The sequence below is a fragment of the Anopheles darlingi genome, chromosome 2, assembly GCF_943734745.1.
Source record: "Anopheles darlingi chromosome 2, idAnoDarlMG_H_01, whole genome shotgun sequence".
Taxonomy (NCBI): domain Eukaryota; kingdom Metazoa; phylum Arthropoda; class Insecta; order Diptera; family Culicidae; genus Anopheles; species Anopheles darlingi.
The window spans coordinates 6090001-6105000 of record NC_064874.1 but is presented as its reverse complement, the minus strand read 5'-3'; the positions used below and the strand labels follow the sequence as shown (position 1 = coordinate 6105000).

General features: G+C 53.2%; 2 protein-coding genes across 2 annotated transcripts in view; one reads left to right on the top strand and one right to left on the bottom strand.

Moving 5' to 3' along the window:
• Window positions 1–59, bottom strand: part of LOC125951976 (integrator complex subunit 5) — a 4004-nt gene extending 3945 nt beyond the window's left edge. Inside the window, exon 1 of the mRNA XM_049681155.1 lies at window positions 1–59. This exon is cut by the window's left edge and continues 189 nt beyond it. The gene's annotated coding sequence lies outside the window, so the exon portion shown is untranslated.
• Window positions 60–6286: 6227 nt separating this feature from the next.
• The window catches only part of LOC125951987 (elongation of very long chain fatty acids protein), a 14808-nt gene continuing 6094 nt past the window's right edge, over window positions 6287–15000 (top strand). Inside the window, exon 1 of the mRNA XM_049681174.1 lies at window positions 6287–6967. The gene's annotated coding sequence lies outside the window, so the exon portion shown is untranslated. The remainder of the gene's footprint in view (window positions 6968–15000) is intronic.

The window sequence follows — 15000 nt, the reverse complement described above, 5'->3', positions numbered from 1 at the left end:
ATCAAAACAACAGTTTTAAGGGGGTTGTCAACTTGGACGCCGAGTTTATACCGTGCCGGATCGGGAGTGCGTTCAAATAAAATAAAGTCGTTAGGTGGACACGTGATCGCATGGATTTTGTTGGGATTTCTCCAGTCCCAGGTTCTCCGGCTCGTACTTCTTCTGCAGCGTACCTCGTTGCTCCTTGCGGTTGATCACACGGATCGCTCCGGTACACTGCGTTTCCGGGTTTCTGGCAGCATGCGCTTCAGCTAGACGTTCCACCTTTTTTGCATGCCTCATTTGAATTTTATCAACTCCATTAATAACCCGTCGCGACCGCTCAGCACACCGCATGAAAGCCGCTAGAGATTGAGCAAATAAATCGCTTAATAGAATAATTTGCAACCAATGCTTCTGGTTTGCAACCCGGCGCTCTTAAAACCAAATAATTTATCGTAGATCGCCCACAACCGGTTTGCACCACGCACAAACCGTGGTCGACATCTCTCGATCTGGACAAATGTTTGATCTTACCAACGATACGCAAGGCGGTTCGCTTGTGTGCTTAACATTGTACTCCCGTTTCGTCAGGATCCCGAAACACCGAAATGATACCGCACCGTGCATCCGGTTCAGCGGCCATTCTGGAGCTCGGATCGGGACCATCTTCTGCCTGTTTGCACTCTCGTTTTTGAACCGCAAATACTACAAATGTCACCATCGGACAGGAAGTGTCCCAACATCACACAAAAAACGTTCGAATCGTTCGTCCAAAGTTCAACTACAAACGATGGCTGACATCAGCAGGAGAGATTCGATTTTGAAGTGGTCTTCTGGAATCGTCGTCGTCGTCGTTGTCGACGTCGTCTCGTACACAGACGCACTTTGCTGTGATGTGCCGAGACACTGATGACGTAGGGCAGGGATGATTCGGTAGATTTGGTAGACAGATCAAAGTCTACGCCAAGAAACCCCGCAGAAGCACTGGCCACTTGGATTGATCAGTCGATGACATGTCCGGTAATTTGCCAATCCCGAGTGCCATCCTTTTGGGGCTGAACGTTGCTTATTTGATAAATGTGTGCCCTCCAGACCTTGCAGACTCAATCATCCGGAGGGACGCAACCTTCTGAAAGTGGAGTGGAGCCACTCCCAGACCTTCAGCATGCGAGCGAATCCGAATCGAAGGTGCGCCGTCGCCTGACAATCGCGAATGCCCTCTCTCTGGCCAAGTAACATTTTCTCGAGAGGAGCTGACTCCTCAATGAATAAATAAAGTGTCCATAATGTCCCTCCTCTCCTCTGTCCCTTTCCGAATGCCCCGTCTCGCCGCAGGCCTCGCGATTGCTGCGTAGCGAGAGATAAATCTATTCACGCTAATGCCACCACAATCGCCGCGTATTCGGTACGACTCCATTCCAATCCCATATCGCTGCTATCGAACGAACGGCTCACCGCCCCATCCGGCCCATCTTAGAAGAGGGGCTCGGGGAGCGTACACACCGAGAGCATACATTACGAAAATTAAATGCCTTGCACGAAGACGTCGCGAACGACGGAGAGGGAGGGGGGGGGGGGAGCATGGACAGGGCATGTGGAGTGACAGTCCGTTAGACGACACGGACACCCTCCGTTGCGACAATGGCGCTTGAATGTAAGCTCCGGCATCGCGCCTCACCGATCGTGCAACAAACACTCCGCGATGACCGATGACGTTCCACGATCAACCTTCCGCGATAAATAAAACATTGCCCAAGAGAGTAGTGGGGGGGGGGGGGGCGATGTTGCGGGAGGCTGCCTGGCTGGCTGGTACGGAAGACGCCGCTTATCGACCGCTGCCAGGCCCGCTGACAGATTACCGTGCCACATCGGCTCGAGGTCATCCAGCCTGGCTGGCAATAGGGAAGTTCTTCTGGGCTCGACATCTACATCTCGACGCAACCACTTGGGCATTGTCGCAATTCACTACCCCACTACGCAGTCCGTCCAATCGTAAGTGTCCCATCACGCGTCACCATCTTCGCAGACTGATGTGCGAGATTACCACCAAAAACAGGATCACCCCGTGGTAGCGAATCTTCGGTCCGGGACCCCGTGTGGGACTGAAGAGAAAATTGGACAGGATTGGTAGTGGTGGTAGCGATGGTGATGGTTTGTTGATAGACCACCGCCACACCGCACCGGTCTGCCCCTCAGGGAGTAATTCCGATCGATGATATGCAGATTTCGGATAGCAGCCATGCAGACAAGGGGGGAGAGCTAATAAAAATAAATACCGCACGTTTTGATTGATGGGAATCCGTGTCAGAAGTTGAGTACTCACCGGGTCTAATGAGAAGAATCCGGCAACCCACCTCTCCCCAGCGACAAAAAGGGATCGCCAAAAAAACGTACGGCGGGTCCGCCATTGGCATCGGAAATGGCACACGAGTACCCGGGTACGCGTGCGCTCGTGTACTGATCATTGTGAGTAAACGCTGTAAGCGGTTCTGTTTACGCAAATTGAACTGATTTATAAGATAATATGGTGGTTGGGGGGTTGCCTTTTTTGTGACCGTTGCCAGCTTGAGACGAGTTGCTGTTGCTGGTTTGTGTTGCGGTTTTGTGTGTTTGACATCAAATCAGCTTCCATTCCATTCGAATCCACAAGCACACACCTTTGACTCTACTGTAGGATGTTCAATGAAGCGCTTCTCTTATCTCGAATGTGAAGCAAGGATTGCGTGGGCCTTTACCACGGTCTCCTTCCTCAGATACTACGAAGTCCAACTTGTCTTACTTAGTTGAGTCGACCAAATAACGGCCCCAAAAACCGTTGTTAGTCTGTATCTCCCATGGCAACGAAGGACAATCCTTTTGTAGTGTTGCCTATTAAAATTTCAAATTTTCCATGAGGGTCAGAAGCGAAGAGCTTTCTTTTTGGAGCGTGCACGCGCAAGCAGCGGCGTGAAGTAACGATCAGGGTTACAGTATCCACCCAGCGGTGGTCGAAAGAGAGGTCTCGAAGTATCGAGCGCTAATTAGGGTCGGTTACTAACACCAAATCTAAACACCGAATGAACCGCTTCAATTAGCTAGAGGAGGTTTCTTCAACACGATTGAGCAGCTTCCCCCGAGCCGCCGGCGACGATTTAGTCAAGATATGGTCAAGGTGACGAGCTCGCGTTCATTGGTGTCCGACTCTGGATCCGGTAAACCACCGGAATTAATCGGAAAGATGATCCCGCAGGTTACCTGCTGGCGAACTAATTATTATTGTGGTTCTCCTGCTCGTCACGATCTGATCGCGCGAAATGATTCACGTATCGAGCAGGTGTGGCTGTGGAAAGCCCAGGCGAAAAAGTTCTCTGGCGCCCGTTTGCTGTAAGCGTGAGAACCAACGCCTCCCACAGCTAATACACGGTGCCTGTACCACCCTGATAGAGGCACTTGTAGGTCCGGCTTCTATGAAACCGTTTTAGGAAGATTTGCGTTCCGACCGGTCGATTGCTCACAAGGTCCACAATACGGCATTGGCCATGTTTACACGAGACTTTAGCTGGCTGCATTAAGGCTGTTTACTGCACGACTCACAGCGAGTTTCCGTGCACACGGATGCGTCACTACACGCCTTTCATTCAACAATGCCGCGCCTGACCGAAATCCATGTTCTCCCCAAAAATCTTCCCCACGGCGTGGCCGAGTTCCCGGGTTCCAGCCCACCAGCCAACACATTTTCCCGTAAACAATTAGCATAGACATTTCTTCTTTTGGTCGTCTGTTTCTTTTTTTACACAAAAATACCGGAATTTCAAATTCGCCAACTCACGATATCGCATTAGGCGGCGACCAGAGCGTCACAGAATAAAAAATCAAAAAAGCAAACCGGTTCGAAGATGAAACGTAGAATCCTTCACGCGTCACGCGCCGAGCAGTCGGTGCCCGATTGATAAGGCCAACAACGGGGGGAGCGTTTCCATCCAAAACTTTCTTTCCTATCAGCGAGTCTTTAGCCTTCCAGCGAAGACGGCCACTCCCTAGCTGAACCCATTCCGCGCTAGCCAATGCTGCGGTGTCCACGCAAAACATCTTCGTTTCATTTTCTTCCATCAATTGGCACGTTTTCGAGGCTTCCTTCCGAACAGAACTGGACCTGAGCGTCGTCTGGAAGTCATTTGATTTTGAGCGCGCGACTACACAACCACATGACGCAAAACCGGCAACGGCAGGGGCGAAGCATCGACCACACGATCAATTTATTCAAATTTTGAATGCCGTTCCTTGCTGCCAGACGGACCAGACGATTTCTGGAATGTTCTATTCCGAAGCCTTCAACGCGGATATCTCGTTCGTACCTCTTTCGGGCAGCATCTTCCCGTGGCACATACATGGTCGGCACGAGATGATGGCACCGTTTATGGCATCCCGAGAGATGGCATCATTCTGTTTGTGGTGACACGGGGCGCTCATCCAGGATTCTGTTCTGTTACCAAGCAGTCCATTGGCCTTTTTGGGGGGATATCGTCATTCAAAGGGCGTTAATGGTCACGCAGGGCTCTTAGACCTCGTCAGGTGCTTATCGGGGTAGAAAGTCCTGCATTTCATTAGTTACCAAATTTAATCTGGATCCAGCAAATCACGCATAGCTATACCATGCCCCGAAAATCAGTTCTGCGTCCCCGTTCGGTGGTTGTTTGGGGCGAGTTCTTCGGCGATCCAGCGTGACTATTAGCAATTCGAAGCTCGGCGGAACTACGCAAGGAGATAAAAGGTTTCTGACCGCGTGACTTTCGCAACGCAAAGTGGCCGCGAAGAACAACAACATTCAATTTCAACCAACCAGCAGCAAAGTGGTTCTCGAGTAGCACCAGTAGCAGCAGCAGCTGTCGTAGCGAATCGATCGGATTTGGAGCGGTTCTGATCGGTGATCTCAAGGAAAACGCTCGCTTTAACGCCAGACCCTGCTGACGAGGACGTGCCATACTGTTTGCCGACGCGGTAAACAACGGGAACGAAACGTTCGAATGCCAAATTGGACCGCATAGGATACGATTTTATGCTAGAGCAATAGCCAGGCCGCGATCCGAAACTGGCAACGTCATTCGATCCGTATTAACGGTGCCGTGAGTAAGATACTCGAACGCTGCAGCCGGTCTGCAGCCGATTCCTCTCGGCCGTGGTATTTCGTGAAGATCCCTTCGAAAAGTGAGTAAACCGATCCAAGGTTATGGTTTCCCTCTCGCGTAACCCCACCCCGCCATTGGTGCTGGTTGGTTCGTTGGTTGATGTGCTGGATATAGCGCCTTGTATGGGGTGCCGGGGCTGGGGGGGATGGACAGCAAAATTTTACAGAATCCTGTTCCATCGAAATGGGCCAAGTTTAACAAGGTAAAGTGCACAGACGCATCCACGTGTACGTGTGGTGCAATGGAGGCGTGTACCGAGAAGTCCAAGGTTAGTCGTTTTTTTCTCCGAGGAGCAACCATTGCCACTCACTCCGGTTCACTAGCGATCAGGTTGGTACGTCGCGAGACATCCAGGGAACTGGTCCTGCGAAGCCAACCCAACGAAGCCCATGAATTGAACCGCGTCGTACTCGGTAGCGGTTCAGAAGGCCAGGGTAGCTTTGTGAGTTCGAGTTCGTACGTCTTCCAACCCAACCTGCGCAGAGCAAGTGCAGTTGCCATGGGTACGGCATGGCTAATCCTGGACCAGGACCAGTCCTCTGTGTTTGACGTAATCGATCGAAGGAAACCGGTCCAAACACCGGTCGATTCCTCCAAGAACTCGCACGGCGGGGGCTCGGGATCGAGTACCAAGTAAATACACTCTCCGGACGGGTCCGGACAAAGAACCATGATGCAGTGGGACTGCAAATGCCAAGAATAGAACTAGGCAGAGACCCCTTTGGGGATTCCTCTTCTAGCTGAAAGCTTTTCAGGTTCCATCGTTTCGCATACCATCAGACCAACCACAGGGTGCTAGTGCCAGCAGTGGAGGAAGATGCTAGCATTAACCACCCTTCCTACCTCCACCCTCCCCTCTCCACCTTCCTACAATTCCGCCACGAGATGTGGCCAACAATGGAGATGGAGCGAGCTCTAGTGAGACACGACCGCGGGAGCGAGCTGTATGCAAGCGTTCGATTCGATGCGATCCGCGAACTGTCCACGGGCGAAGAGCCAACGCCACCCGATCGACCGACCGACCGCCGGTGCGGCCGGACAGCGGGATGCCCGCCTCGCGCCTCGTGTAGCAGAACGACGGGTGGGGGTTGTCATATAAAACCGCGGTGTCGCGCGCGACCAAAACTCATTTCTCCCGCATCGTTCGCCCAGCATACGCCGCCGCGATACGCCACCGACCGAGGTTTGCGTTCGCGGAAAGAAAAACAGGAAAAACCAAACGCCTTAGCAGCTCATTCAGCAAAAACAAAAAAACAGGCGCTTCAGCAACAACAACAACTTCGGCAGTGATTTGGTGATTGACAATCAAACGCTCTTAGATCTTAGATCTCGGGAATAGTACCTTCGGAGTGAAAAAGATATCGTTCTCCGCCAGTTAGTGCGTAAGAAGCAAGAGCTCGCTCGATCGGTCACGCGAACGTGGACTACGAAGAAGGGAGGGGTTTCGGTGCATCCCTTACGACGAAGGCGTTGGCCGACCTGCATTAGCATCGGGCGTGAACGTGAACCGTTCTGCAACTCAGCATTTCCCAGCACAATAATAGGCCCTCGATCGGCCGGTTAATAAACTCCAGGTGCTGGGTGCCCCCCAACGCGTGTGTGTGTGTCTGTGCGCATAAGTGCGATATCAAGTTCAGGAGACGTGGGAGTTATTGGCGCATTCGGTGCCGGCACATTGTTTCGGTGTTCGGTGGTTTCTAGGTTGCCATTTAGAAATCCCGAATCCGGCGTACTAGTGAACGCGAGGACACCCAACGTGTGTGTGTGTGTGTGTGTGTTTGTGGCGGTCAGTTTAGTGAATTTTTACGTTTTTTGGAAAGGTAAGTCCACTACAGTTCCTACCAGCCAGAGGCGTACTAGTGAGCAAGAGGCGCAACGTTAAGTGTCGTGTGCGTAAAGGTGTATCTGAGTGCTTCAAGTGCAGCAGCGGGAGCCAGGACCCGGGCCGGGGTTAATCCGCAAATGGTGGTGGGGATTCAACCTTTCCTGACTGACCCACGGTCTCGCTCTCTCTCTTTCTCTCTTTCTCTCTGGCTGGGTCGGCTTCTGATGTCGCAACCACGGCATGACTGTGCTGGACCCTGGCTCAGAGTTCGAGTATTGTCCCAGTCCCCACAATGGCTCACTGAAATACCCCCCAAAAGACCACAAGAAGCAGAAGCAGAAGAAGAAGAGTAAGACACGACGCGCACCGGCGCAAAAAAAATCGAAAACATTGGACCCAAGTTACGGGGGAAAGAAAGAGATGCGGAGAAAGAGCGAGCGACCGAGCCAACGGCCGGCCAACGCCAGGTCGCCCGGTTGGAATTGGCCCCCGGGGGTCTAAAGTGGCTCACACTGGTGGCCACAGCATCGCACCTTCATCCTTATGTAATGGGTCGGTCGGTTGGTCGGTCGGTTGGTCGCTCGGCCACTCGCCGACAACGATTCGCTGGCCAACGAGCGTCATTTTTGGGGCGCCAACCACCGCGAACATTACGGATTTTCATCTCGAACGCGCAGCCGATCGTTCGTCATCGCACATCGCACACCCATGCGTCGCCGTTGACGCATAATGAGTTGCATTTTTGCTTCGATCCTAGCAGGGGGTGGGGGGAGGTGCGTATGTCCATTTTGTTTTTGGACATTTCTCACCCCTTAACCTCACGGGCTTTCTTCCGATGCGATGCGAGCAGGTTTATTGAGGCGAATTATTCAATGACTGTCCAAGACGCCCAAGACGAATGGCCTTTGTTAGACCATCCCACGGTTGCGTCTTGCGTCACCAGCATCAACCGCCGCCGCTGTACCGCCGCTTCGCTACGACCTTATCGGAATTGTCCCGGTTTGCCGGTGAGTACGGCGCGAATCGAAAGTTCAGAGTACTCCACTGGCATGGTTTACTCTCGTGGTGGGTACCCCGTTGAACTCCGGGAGGCTGCCCAAGGCCACATCCCATGTGCAAATCGTCCGTTTCGTCCGTCCGATTGGATGGCCGTGTGACTTCGAAATCCCCTTCCTCTCTGCGCTCCAGACACCGCAGCGCCCAGCGTGTTGTCGTCTCGTTGCGTTGCGCAATGAAGGTCGCCCATCGCCCAATGCTCGCGGTAAATGGAAAAAAACAGAATCAACAGTTACGTGGCCAGTGGCCGGCCGATTGCCCTGTGACACTAGCCTGCCTTTTGGGGGAGGGGGCACAATGGCGCTCGGTCTGGGGCGGTACAGCGGCGCAGAAGAAGTGCATGCACCAGCAGCTGGTTTGTGGTCAAATGGATTTTCGCCAAAATCAAAGCGCCATTCCGTGGACCTACGACACCCGCTCATCGGCGGCGGCGGTGGCGGCGGCGGGTTGTTTAAGTTTAATGGATAGCAAAAGGGCAACAAGGGTGGGGTGCGTTGCGCTCGCGGTTCGGTCAAGTGTCTTGTCGGTGATGGGTTGGTACACACGAGAGAAGGATGCTGACGCATCCGCAGAGGTTGATATAGAGTTTGCTCCAGATATCGCATGCTGAGGCAGGGGGGGGGGGGGGGCTCAAGTTCAAACAGTCGCTAATGTCTGCGGTAAACAAATGGCGATCGGCGACTACTGACTGGCTGACTTGGCCCTGGTCTGCGCGGTGGCGGTGTGGAAAGTGGGGGAGAGAATCCGCTATCCGGTGATCGGTGGCAGGAAATGGTGGAGCTCGGAGGCACTTTGGCGTGGACCAACATGATCGTGAAAAGCTGCTCAAGGTCATCGCAGGCACTCTTCCGTATCGCCGCATCTCTTTCAACTCCTGTCGCAATACCACGCTGCCACCGTTAGGAGGTAGAGCAACAGCTCCCATGGCCTATGATTACGAGAAAACCCCAACGCCTGCTTCGACTGCGCCGTGGTGTGGTGTGTGGTGTCACGATATAGTTTATAGTAAGCCAGTGTTATGCCATTTTGACAGATCGCGGTAGTAGTGGCAACACACAGGCGCACAGCCTTAGCAACCAAAGCAACCGTCGATCATCATCGCCTTCATCATCACCACCGGCCACACGCTCCAAAGACTGTGGCCATTTATTGTCTCGCATCGCTTGGTGGCGGCGATGCTAATTGGGAAAGACGCACCAGTATGCGAGGCCACTAAGGCGCGACACGGACACGCGTTGAAGTCCCCTCCCTGAAAACATATATCCTATGACAAAAAACCCTCCGTTGGTCGCGGCTTAAAGCTCAACGAACTGCGTTGCGCATCCGCTACGACGACAGATTGCCATGGTATTAGCACCGTTCACAACACAAGAATGATGATCGTGATCGTGCAGGAGGAGTTGCCATCATCATATCCGTTTTCTGTCCGGGCAACCAGCAAAACCTCCGGTTAACCACAAAATACACAACACCGCCCAGCATATGTGACGAATGATGGCCACGGGTGTGGTGGACAAAGCCCGCCATTATCATATTTGCATCCCGAACACCATTAGCAAAAGTGCGGAGATAGCGCTGTTGCTTTCGGCATCCCACCAGCATCGCCGGTACCGCAAGCTCATCAATCTCTGACGACGACCAGACTTGATTCTGAGCCGCTGCTTGGTTCTGGATGTTTCGCGTGCTCAATGAAATGTCAAATAACCATATCCGCTCCACAAAGCAATCCACGACAGATGACTAATTGACACATCTTTCCACATTCTAAGGCGCTCATGGTCTGCCCTGATCTGTAAAGCAATAAAAGAAGCAGGAACTAATCACACGAATCCTGTCAGAGCCGCTTCCCTGTGTCCGGCTTACGGTATTACGGTGAGGTCTGGTCGTTGGTCCAAGGTTTTTCTGCGATGGTTCAGATTGAAGGAAACCAAATCGTTGGGGGCAATAAGTAACTGAAAGTGAGATGGATGTTTTGTTTGGGTTTTTCCTTTTTCTTTTTCCTCGCCGTTCGCGATTCACGGTACGCTGTTTGCCGGTACGCGGCTGGCCAGCAGCCACCAGCGTCGCTTACGTCACTTAGTAACACCACAAAAGCGCAAAGCGCTATTAGGAGAGGGTAGGTATAATATGCATGTTACATTCCACCATTCGATGAAGTGTCTATTTGAGAGACAACACCATGGACATCGTAGGGCAGCAGCTAGCATGTAATGTGGTTTTCGGTGCGAGATGTAGGGCGAATGTAGAGCAACGCTGTGTAACGTTACAGCGTCCGAGTATGAGCTCGAGCTTCAAGTCTTTAAATCGAGCTATTGTTGCCTTCCGCAAAATGACAAAAAAAGATGGGGCTACGGTATGGTACGTAATCACGCAGCATCGCAGCCGAAATGCGCTCCGATCCGATGCCTCCGGTTCGGGCACCGTGGTCGGCCACGCGCGGACACACTGTTGGGCAGCTGAGTTCAACCCTATGATCTAACCGAAAAGTAGTGCGTATACGTGGGAAGTGCCAACGACTCCGACACCCTACAGACGATCGATGTCAATACCAATCCGATCGTTGGATGGCCATAACGAGTCCGGCCTGCCGTCGAGACCGTCGACCGGTTGTCGTCGATATTGGCGCACCACCCCTACTATACCAGACCAAACATCGATTCCCCGTCATCTTCGTGATGATACATGGCCTGATGAATTATGTATCCCCGCGTCCCGTATCGAGGGAAGGAACCGGAGAGACGGGAAACCTTTTTGCGTCAAAGTTTTGCATCTCTTCGCATAACTTACTGATTCACCATCCTGTCCGCGAGCTGGCCGCGGCCGGTCGAGAGCGGAACCCCATAACACAGATAAACTTTGTGCTGGCTGGTCACGGGATGCTGCAATCGGCGACAACAACGACAACGACGACGACGAAGATGAAGACGGAATGACCTCTTTTCGATCGCTGCACCCTCCACAACCTGCTTTTGCACTTGTTTTACGCATTCCGGTCTCGGATGCCGGTTGGCAGGGCGTGTGGTTGCTGATCCTTGTATACCAGGCCCGGGCCATCCTCCAGCATCCAGCCAGCCGAGTGTCGCTCGAGCCGAAGGTTGTCAGTCGCTTTCGATTCCTAATTTGCATGACATAATAATATGACTGAATGGCGACGTTACGCGTAGGCCGCACCGAGCGGGCGGAGGGGCGAAACAGCCAGAGGGTGCCCGAAGAAAACCGATAGTTTGGTTATAGGAGGCGTCTGAAAACAGGGAATAGCGTCCCAGCACGGTAATGTAATCAGCGACCGGTGACCGGCCGCTAGCATAATGTAACGCAAAGCTGCCCATCGCGTCATCCGTGCGTCACAGCCCGCGGACAGTTCACGAGAGCTTCACAAGGTCACAGCACGGCAGTGCGGACCGTGATCGGCATCGATGGTGGTGTGTTTACCGGTCCCTGCTGCTGCTGCTGTTGGTGGGAATGCGGCTGCTACGTGTCTTGTTATGTGTGATTCGTAGTCAATACCGAGGGATGAGATCCCCCGTGTGGCCCACCCAGGGCGTTAGAAGGAAGCGCCAAGCCACGATCGATCGATCAATCGCACCCCCTGGGTACGCGATACGTGAAGTGCAAGCCCCTCGGGGGGTGTCAAGCCGGTAGTCAAGCCACAGATAATCGAGGCCACAGATGCCGCAAAATCAACCCCGGTGGCCTTGAATCCGGGTGTCCGCCAAAACCGTTGCTCAACATTGCCCAAAAGATGAGGGCACAAGGGCGGCAAGTAGGCGACTTTTGGCAATCGCGCCCATTGCCTGGGGCCATTCTGACGTGTGGCGCACGCACGACCAGGCCGGTCCCGTCATCTTCCTCCACCGGGCGCATACAAACGGCACTCATTAGATTCGGAGCCGGTGAACCCGGTATCCAAAGTCCGAGAGCGCCCACGGAATGCGCAGGTCCCAGGACGTATCCCCATCGTGCCGGTTTGTGGTTGCTACGTGCCCGTGAGCATAAAGTGCCTTTTGCTGTTCCACCGGCACCGTTGGACACCTAGACCGGGTTGACGAGGGTTGATGGCGAAGACCTGGCACCATGTTTGCTTATCATCACCGCGGCCGCGGCCGATGATCGTAGCTCACGTGCGGTTTCTCCTTCTTCACCTCCCACTACAGCATCAACAAATATTGGATCCGGAACGGGGTGGTAGGGGTGCAATGTTTACGCGCCCCAATGTTTTCGGGGGTGTTGCGCTGTTAGCGTCAAAGCGAAATCCCGGGGTGTATTCGCAACCTTGCCGCCTGACGTCTCACGTGCGGTGAAAATGGGTAATTATGGAGATTGAAAACCCAGCCCAGCGGAACGGAACGCAGCGTCCTTGCGGTCACCACCCATCGCTTTGCTAACCCTTTTTTTTTTAATCAATTCGCCTCGACACCATCAAACGCGTTACAGTCGTTTTTGGGCCGGAGAATTGGACCGCATTTTTCAAGCCGAGGAAATGAAATGTATCGCGCACGTCGTCGTCGTCGTCGTGCGCCGTCGTCAACGATAAATAATGCATTGCGTATTTGCGTCATGGAAATCCGGCCCTGCAACCCCCCCGCTGACAAAGTGGCCATAGCCACCACAGAGAATGATAGGAATTTTCCCCGCCTGTCTCGCTTCGTTACATGGTGACAGATGCGTTCCGTTGGCGTTAGGCACCTCGATAAACTCGTAACACCTTGAGCAAGGCGAGCGCGCGCGCGCGCCCGCAAAGTGGCTACTATGTTTGGTTGGTATCCAGCCATCTCGCGCTTGCAGTAGCAGTAGACTGAGCCAGTCACCATTGGCGCAGTAGTAGTAGCGCCCGGAGTAGCAAGATCAAGTTGAAGTTCAGACCACACCGCAGACAGTAGGCGACGACTGCCTTACCGTCGCCCGGCCGGCTGATCTTGTTTACTAACGGTAATTAGTGTTTCCCTTGCCGCTAGCAACGTGCCCGTGGCCCCTTGTTGTCCCGAGTGCACTCTACGTCATCGATGGGGAAGAGTCTTCTAGAACCGGCAGCGGCGGTTGTTTATACTACTCTGCTTTGACTTTCAAGTGGGTGTAGAGAAGTCGAGAATCGAGAAAGGGTGTGTGCTTGTTTGGTTTGCTTTCGGTTCGGTGCCAGCGATCACTTAATTGAATAGAGATCGCTTGACAGACACAAGCTTACGCAACGGTTTAAGATGTCTGTGGTCAGACTTTGGCAGCAGCAGCAGCAGCAGCAGCAGCGGCTCCCGTTTAATTATCTACAAGCGCTGTCAGCTCAGATCGGTATCGGTTCGGGGATGTGGTTTTCTCAACTTCCAGAACACGGCGACGACCACGACGGCGACGACGACGACGATCGATGGTTTGTGCGTCATTCACGGGACGGAAGGGGCTTTTCCATAATGCATGATAGGATCGGTTTCATTATTTGATTGTCTAGGTAATTAATTATAATCAAAGTGCTACCACCGTGGTGGTGGTGGTGGGCAGTGAAACCTGGACCCGGTCACCTCCATCTAGAGGAACGCTGGAACTCCCCCCCAGGTCTACTGGAAAATTTAGGACGCTCAGATGCCTGTACTAGATGAGTGCGCTTTGTCTCTCTCTCGTATCTCGAGCCGCTACTTCGTGTTGATGATCCGCGATCATCAACTGCGTCGCTGCTGTTGTTGTCATCGTTGTCATCTTCGTTGTCAATCCGTTGTCACAGTTCCTCATTATCGCCAAGCGCCAAGCGTTTTATGGTTGATAGCTTGCGTTGTGTAAGCGTAAACACTCCCCGGGCGATCGTTGAGAGTGTTTTAAGAGCCGGCTTAGCCGGGCCGCTGGCAGCTGAGGGTTTTAATTGATTTGCTTCTTTGCCCCAACCGACCCCTATATCAGCGGGACTATCGGTTTGCCTTGAGCGCGCCCAAGTCCAACTGTCAGACATTTGTCGAGCGAAATCCATCCTAAGGCCTTCGGGGCGTTAGTGGGCAGCATCAGGAAGTTGGTGAGCTAGTGTTGACGCCGGTGAACCGTTTTTGGTTTCGAAGTTTCGAGAGGATCTGCAAAGTTAATGCCAGCACCTCACCCCACATCTATCTGTCATGTCATCGAGTGGCCTCGAGATCCTGTCGAATCAGATTGCAGCAGCAACCACCGCACGTTGGCACGTGGATTTCATCTTGACACATTCTTCTGTCCGTCAAAGGTATGCAGCCCAAAATTCCGCCACTCGGTGGCCTCCAATTTGGCAGCGCGTAAGGCAATCGTGATACAGTCCAGCGCGCCCGCGCGCCTATTGTTTGCTAGTTGAGGGGCCGTGACGCCATTAGTAGACCGTGTGATATCGATTTTCCCCTTTCTTTCCGGTCCGGCCAACACCCCGGGATTTAAATGGACGAACTAAAAGCAATTTTTATTGTGCCCCATCCACCAACTAAAGGTCGTTCTAACCGCAAGCATGCAGCGGCCGCTCACCAGGCCCTTGGCTTGGATCTTCTTCTTCGCTGGAGGGCTGTTAAATCGGTTGCTAATAAAGATTATTACCGGTGCGCTCTACGTATGCGTTTACGCGATCAAACACGCCATCGCACAGCCGATCGCGCACCCAATCAATCTCGGACCGCAATCCGTCGGTCCGTCACGGAAAATAACTTTTTTAATCATTGTGCAAACCATTGGACGCGCGGGACGCGAGAGACTCGGTCGCTCGGTTGCGGATTGGAGGATTTTGTGGCCCTTTGGGGCCCCCTTTCCGCGCGGACCGCGTGCCCCAGGCGCATCCAATCGCGCTGGCGCACCGTGACCTTGTGGCTTCCCTGATCGCTGGAGTGCATATTAATGGCACCATTTTCATAACCACCATCAGCTGCTCGAGCTGGTATTCGTTTTGCATGCGCGATCGTGGCCTCCTTGATTCGTCGTGGTTCTCGGATGGATGGAACGGATCGGAACGGATCGGCCATTTTTCCAGCACCACCGTGCACG